Source organism: Daucus carota, chromosome 6 (assembly GCF_001625215.2).
Source record: "Daucus carota subsp. sativus chromosome 6, DH1 v3.0, whole genome shotgun sequence".
NCBI classification, from domain to species: Eukaryota; Viridiplantae; Streptophyta; class Magnoliopsida; order Apiales; family Apiaceae; genus Daucus; species Daucus carota.
In genome coordinates this window covers 19,130,667-19,138,997 of record NC_030386.2, presented here as the reverse complement: position 1 = coordinate 19,138,997, position 8,331 = coordinate 19,130,667, and positions in this window count along the sequence as shown.

The window sequence follows — 8,331 nt, the reverse complement described above, 5'->3', positions numbered from 1 at the left end:
ACTTGTTGTTGTAAAGAACTTTTCGAATTAGGCATCTTTCCTACTTCTATCTCATTCTTACTTCTTCATTTCTTCTATATTTATTTTGAATAGTAAGTGTGACAAATATTTGATATATAAATTAGTCAAAGTGTCCATATTTTAGTCAAAGGATCTGACACCGGTCCAACACGGGTACGACAACCTAAACAGAAGTCAGAGTAAGATAGGACTCCAAGATTGTAATATTGTGTATATACTACTCCCTCCGTTTCATAATACATGTCCACTTTTGAACAAATTATGCATATTAAGGAAATCTAACTTTTGTAGAAATTTTTATTTTTTATATTTATTGCATTAACCAAGTATAATATGTGGGATATATTTGATAAAGGAAATATATTTTACTAAGATGTGGTAGAAACCTCATCTTGGAAATACAAATATTGACTACAATTCATTGAAAGTTGAAATGAACAAGTAATTTGACACATTTTTTTGTTCTCAATAGTGGACATGTAACATGAAACAGAGGGGAGTATTTCGGAAGAAAATATTGAATTAGATCAAAAATGAATGTACTCAGGTCTGTAAAGATATGAATAGACTTTCACACAGGTGATTCTTTCAAATAGAGCAGTATTCCTATACAACGTACTCACTAAAAGTTACTCCCTCTGTCCTTTTAGATGGTTAACAATTTCCTAACATGGACGTTCCAACCAATTCTTTACATTTCAAAACTTTCTAAAAAAAGTAAAATTTTACTAATTTTAAAATTCAAATGGGCCCGCTGTTTTCCACTAACTCCCACTATCTTCCTAATCTATTACTTAAATATTGATGGATCCCACTACTTTACCCATTTTCTTACACTTCTCTACTACTTTATACATTTTTCTTAACCTCGGTGCCCAATTCATTTGTAAACAAATGAATGGGACGGAGGGGTACTACTTATTTGTCCCTTTGCTTTTGTTAGCACGGGTTAAGGTTTCTGAAAATGTACATACAAAATAAAAAATGTATTATGAATGAAAAGTAAAAAGTAAAACTTGATTCAAGCCAAAAGTTATTTATGCAAGTAAATTTCTTTCCAATCTTAGAATTAGTTAAAAAGTCAAAGAGACAAGTATATAAGAGTTAAGGGAGCATAACGGTAAGAAGAAAGACAAGTACAATACAGCAAGCACCTGTTCCTGTAACAAAGTAACTTAACTAATCGATTTGGAAATTAGGAAGTAATAATGAAAAAAATGCTTAGAGCATCTCAAACCATACAAAGCCCTTGGCTAAATAATGAGTTGGCATTCCAGAAATAAAAAATATAGCCAACGTCCTGAAAAAATAGCACTCCAACCACACTAATCTGTTGTCTATAATTTTAGCCAACCTCCTATGGATGGCTATATTTGTCGAACCTCTACAGGCCTGTAAGAAATTTGTATGAAGATTACACATCATTTATTACCATATTAAACTGATATATTCTATATTAACAATCAAAAATATTAATAACATACTATTTTTAAATTATAGCCAATACCATTGAAGCAAAATGTTTTACAGGTTAAGCAAATTTTACATAATATCTTACCGGTCCAATTTAGCCAATGATTATAGCCAACACCATTGGAGATGCTCTTACAGTTTCAATTCTAGGACATTGGTATTAGCTTCTTAAAAATATTACCCTTTGATGTGAGCTACATATCATGTTCGCATCAAATGTTTGTTTTTATAATTCTATGTAAGCTTTGCCTGGACAAAACTAAATATCACCCTCACAACCTACATGATTCAAGGGATGTGAATAAGATTGTAATTCGAGTCAAGCTGCTCGGGCCAAGATATGAATCTCACAAATCACAATCAGACTAATGTTTAATAAAAGTACCTATTTTCATCATTTAATTAAGTGTGTGTTTGGCTATCGCTTTTAAGTAGGGCTTCTGGATTTATAAGTCAGAAGCACTTATTCGTACTATTTGTGTAATAAGCCAGGAAGCACTCAAAAGAAGTTGAGTTTACAAGTTTTTGTTTCATGACTTCTAGTTTTTTACCAAACTCTTTAATCACTTATAACTCTTAACTTACTTCTAACTTCTATTTCACTTCTTTACTTTAAGCAAAAAGCACTTATTTTAAGCTCACCCAAACCTATATTATACGCATTTGAATTACAAAACCTATATATACGCACTTGCATTACAAAACAACATAACTGGCTTAAAAATTAAGCTATCCAGAAAGATAATGGAGTAACTTAATTACAACAAAATGACCTCCATATTATATTTAAAAAAATCGCAATCAAATCACGGAACAAAAAGATTAGCAGACAGGCTCGAAACTAATTAGCATTTCGAATATCGAGTCAAATCTCACAAACAGTGCTAAATTATCCAAAGATTAGAGAGAATACATACAGGCTGATCAGAGACAGAATTGGAATCGACATGAAATTGAGAAACGAGAATAGCATTAGGTATCCCACTCTAGCCTTCACCGCCACCGCCGGAGAGAGCGACGTGCCTGGTAGTGCCGATCGACGGTGGAGATTCATCGGAGTCATCTTGTGGAATTATCAATCACCATTATAATCCACCCTTGTTATTACAATTCAATTGATTTGGGTTTTGTGTTTCTTAACTTTTTTTAGGGTTTTCCATTGGGTGGCGATTTCGGGTAACAGGTCGTGTTCGTGTCAGCAATCGGGTCGATTTCGGGTCAAGTTAAAATCAAGAACTATTACTGACATCCAAATGAAACACACACAAACACACAAAGATGGGAGTATTAATATCAAAGTCTTTGGGAGAGCATTCTCTGGGTAAGACATAACAGCTAATATCTTCATAATTGTTCTTATGATGAATGCATAACCTAGTACCTATAAGCCTTTTCATCCTTCCTATGAAGAGGTAAATTCTTTATACACTATTTGAATGATTTGTGTATATATATAGTACATATAAAATGATTTTAGAATTGGGAATATATCTAACTTCTAGTTTGTTCAAAATGAAGATGATCTTTCACGCCATATGTTCTTTGTAGACGAGAAACGGATCCAGTTCCTCTGCGCAATCGCCAAATTCATCCTCAAGCATTATGGCGGTCTTCCAAAGAATTTTAGGAAGATATTGCTTCATCGGCTTAAAGAGCTAGTGGCTTGCCAGAAGCTTGTCAGAGTCAAAAATTCATTTAAACTTCCTTCTCAATGAAATTTCACTTTATAAAAAATGTAATTTGCTTGTCATACTCTTAATGGCAATACTCAATAACCGGTTGTGATTATATTATCTTTTTACTACATTTCTTGGTGATTAAATGTATGTTTATCAATCTAAATTGTGAGAATAACCTTATATACACTAAATAAAATAAAATATAGGAAAATTTGAATTATAATTAAATTCAAAAAATAAAATATAGGGAAATTTGAAGTATATATTAAACTAAATTAAGCTCAAACATAATAATTCAGTTATTATATATCATGTATATAATATATAATAAATTAAATTAGATCATAATATAAAAATATCAATATGGTCTAAACAAACAAAACTCAAACATAACTTTTATTTAATAAGAAACTTCAAATAGAAAAAACTAATGTAGAACTCAACATTAAATTTAAATATTCATCATTTTGAAAATTAGTAATTACCGCATGGAAGGGATATTCCCAAAAAAAGACCCCCTCCTACAACCATAGATTATGTTTCAATCCAACGGACCTCATTACATCTAACAATCACATTACTGTTAGGTCATTATAAGTCAACAACTATATATTAATACTTGACATCGAAATGAAAAACACACAAACACACAAACATAGGAGGATTAATCAAAGTCTTTGGGAGAGACATAACACTAATATCGTCATAATGGTTCTTATGATGAATGCACAACTATAAGCCTTTTCAACCTTCCTATAAAGAGGTAAATTCTTTATTTACTATTTGAATGATTTGTATATATATATAGTACATATAAAATGATTTTATTTGATTGGGAATATATCTGACTTCTAGTTTGTTTAAAATGAAGATGATCTTTCAGGCCATATGTTCTTTGAAGAGGAGAGATGGATCCAGTTCCACTGCAATCGCCAAATTCATCCTGAGGCATTATGGTGGTCTTCCAAACAATTTTAGGAAGATATTGCTTCTTCGGCTTAAAGAGCTAGTCGCCTGCGAGAAACTTGTCAGAGTCAAAAATTCATTTAAACTTCCTTCTCGATAAAATTTCACTTTATAAAATATGTAATTTGCTTGTCATACTTTTAATGGCAATACTCAATAACTGGTTGTGATTATATTATCTTTTTACTATACATTTCTTGCCCATTACATATATGTTTACCAATCTAAATTGGGAGAATAACCTTATATACATATCATAGATGTGTAAAGTTATGCTATATAAACTGAATGGTTGATGAAATTTTTGTAAGTGGTTAAGATTCTCACCCTGGATGATGATTATAAATTAACCATAAATTTTTTTTCCTATACCAAATCGAGTATTATAATATAGATTTTGTCTATTGTTGGTAAAATTAAATTTTTTTCACATATAAGTATAGAAAAACAAAAAATGTAAAAATCTAATTTTTTTTTTAATTAATTATAAATGCAAAATGGTGCCTATTAATTGTAAATTGGACGCCAAATATTGATTGGTGTGTTGTGTTTGATATTGTTTTTCTAGCTATATAACTAAATAAAAAACGAAATCTTTATTGAACATCGATCTATTATGAGCCCGGACAAATTATCGGTGGAAAAAATGTATGTATGTACCACTTCAATCCCACAAATCCTATAATTAGAAAACCGGCCCTTGCAAAATATATCAGATCGATTTCCCTATGGGGATGCTATCATCTTCATTTATATAGTTAGATCATTTTCTTTAGATTTGAATTATGGGTTTGTAATATTGAAAATAATAAGATGGTATCCTTTCACATGGAAAAGTTATCTCCTACTTTTGTTGTATATAATCTTGTATGGCGTTTGCATGGGGATAAAAAAGTTTAAATGAGAAAAGTTGGAATTGTTGGTTCTTAGTTGCACATAAACTATTATTAGACTATACAGATGTTGTTAAATACTATCACTCAACTACATGGAGTTTTAACTAATAAGGGGTCAACAAAACAATACACTCTCCCTCATGTTGATAAATAATCATAGTATTATGTGTTTAGCAACTTATGTTACATTTATCAAATAAATTTTAGAGATGTTAAACCCTTTTCTAATCTTATACCAAATACAAATGTAGCACCCCAATATCACATAAAGCCTTTTTGGATATTTTTATTATAAACATAAGTACTTGATATAGGCAATCAGTGTGCTATTAAATTTAACCCAGCCCTCTTCATATACAAGGCCATGAATACATATAACACATGATGTAGATTCAATGAAATTGGTGAATAAACACCAAATTTAATTGAGTCAAAGACTGTCATTGTTGTGAAATATGGTCTCAACCATGTACAAGCTTATTAAATAGTTTAAGTCCCCGCTAATGATGGATTGAAACTTACTATTTGTTAATTTTATTGGGTTTTCTTAGGCTAAGTAGTAATCCTTATTAATAAAATTTAATAGAGTCTAAGTCTGTGAATCATGACCTTGAAGTAATTCTATCCCACCAGATAAAAATTATCCATTTGGAAGCTTGTATAATCTATCAAGTGATAGGTTTTCTTTATTAGAAAACCCTAAAGAATTCAAATTCTTGGATTTACAACCATTTTGCATGGGCATATAAAGTCTATATACACAAACACAACTTTTAAAACACGTCATTCACAAGACTAGAAGCTGACTAACCTATTTCTCATTCAACAAAATTTAACACCGTTTGTGGAAGAATACATCGACCATGACTGAAATAGTGAGCACAAGTCGATATAGCAAACACATACTGACAACTAGAATTAGTGTGCGCGTTTCTCTCTTTCCTCTGGCGCAAGCTTCTTCCTTTTCCTAACATAATGTTTGACAATCTCAAGGGATGCTTCATAACTCTGCTGAGATAGTTTACCTCACACCTTGTACATCAGGGGCAGACTACTTAGTGGTGTATATCAATCATTAAGAATTTTATGGAAACCCAAACATCCTCGGTAACCCGATGGGGATAGAAATGACCTTACCATTTCAACAATTCTATCCTCCTAGACTGAATGATGATCCATTGTATTATCGAACCTAACACCGAAAACCAAGACTGATGATAGTTAGATCTTGATCAACATTAAATTTAAATAATCATCATTTTGAAAATTAGTTATTACCACGTCAAAGGGATATTCCCAAAAAAGACTCCGTCCCACAACCATAGATTAGGTTTAAATCCAACGGACCTCATACCAAGCACATTACGGTTAGGTCATTTTAAATCAACAACTATTATTGACATCCAAATGAAACACACACAAACACACAAAGATCCGAGTATTAATATCAAAGTCTTTGGGAGACCATTCTTTAGGATAGACATAACAGCTAATATGGTCATAATGGTTCTTATTATGAATGCACAACCTAGTACCTATAAGCCTTTTCATCCTAATTTCTATTAATATCTTTTTACTATTTATTTCTTGCCGATTACATATATGTTTACCAATTTAAATTGCGAGAATAACCTTATATACATATCATAGATGTGTAAAGTTATGTTATATAAATTGAATTGTTGATGAAATTTTTATAAGTGGTTAAGATTCTCACCCTGAATGATGATTATAAATTAAACACAAATTTTTTTTACTATACCAAACCGAGTATTATAATATAGATTTTTTCTATTGTTGGTAAAATTGAATTTTTTTTCACAATAAAGTATAGTAAAACACAGTATGTAAAAATCTGAATTTTTTTAATTAATTATAAATGCAAAATGGTGCTCATTAATTGTAAATTGGACGCCGAATATTGATTAGTCTGTTGTGTTTGATATTTTTTTCTATCTATATAACTAAATAAAAAATGAAATCTTTAGTGAACATCCATGTATTATGAGCCAGGACAATCTATGGTGGAAAAAATGTATGTATGTACCACTTCAATCCCACAAATCCTATAATTACAAAACCCGTCCTTGCAAAATATCTCAGATATATTGATCTCCCTGTAGGGATGCTATCATCTTCATTTATTTAGTTAGATCATTTTATTTGGATTTGAATTATGGTTTTGTAATATTGAAATTAATAAGATGGTATTCTTTCACATGGAAAAATTATCTCCTACATTTTTTGTATATAATCTTGTATTTGACAAATAGACAACACCATGCCAGAGTGAGTGCTACTTTTCCTTCACCTAAAGAAATTTGACCATTGAGCATGAGAACATTTGACTTCACCATACTTTCTTATTCACTATGAGCTCCGTATACTCGAAAATTATGGATACACAAATTTTGACAAGAGTATAGGGCATTAAATTTATTGGGAGTATAAAAAAATTTATTGACAAATAATAAAACCCATTAAGGCCCAAAAAGTGTTCATCCTAGATAAAAAAATCCTAATATAACCAATTAAATTTTCCAGATTTTTACCATTATAACATATAGAATGAAATATAATTGGAATTTTTCTAATGATATCAAGTTTTATCTAGATAAAAGTTATTATAAACATCACTGCTAAAGTATCACCAAGAGGTTGTGAAAAATGGTCCACAAGTGGTTAACCAATATTTGGTGAGTATGGCGTTTGCATGGGGATAAAAAAGTTTAAATGAGAAATTGGAATTGTTGGTTCTTAGTTGCACATAAACTATTATTAGACTATACAGATGTTGTTAAATACTATCACTCACCCACATGGAGTTTTAACTAATAACGGGTCAACAAAACAATACACTCTCCCTCATGGTGATAAATAATCATATTATTATGTGTTTAGGAACTTATGCTAAATTTATCAAATAAATTTTAGAGATGTTAAACTCTTTTCTAATCTTATACCAAATACAAATGTAGCACCCCTAATATCACATAAAGTCTTTTTGGACATTTTTATTATAAACATAAGTACTTAATATAGGCAATCAGTGTGCTATTAAATTTAACCTAGCCCTCTTCATATACAAGGCCATGAATAAATATAACACTTGATGTAGATTCAATGAAATTGGTGAATAAACACCAAATTTAATTGAGTCAAAGACTCTTATTGTTGTGAAATATGGTCTCAACCATGTACAATCTTATTAAATAGATTATGGCCCAGCTAATGAGGGATTGAACCTTACTATTTGTTAATTTTACTGGTTTTTTTTAGGCTAATCAGTAATCCTT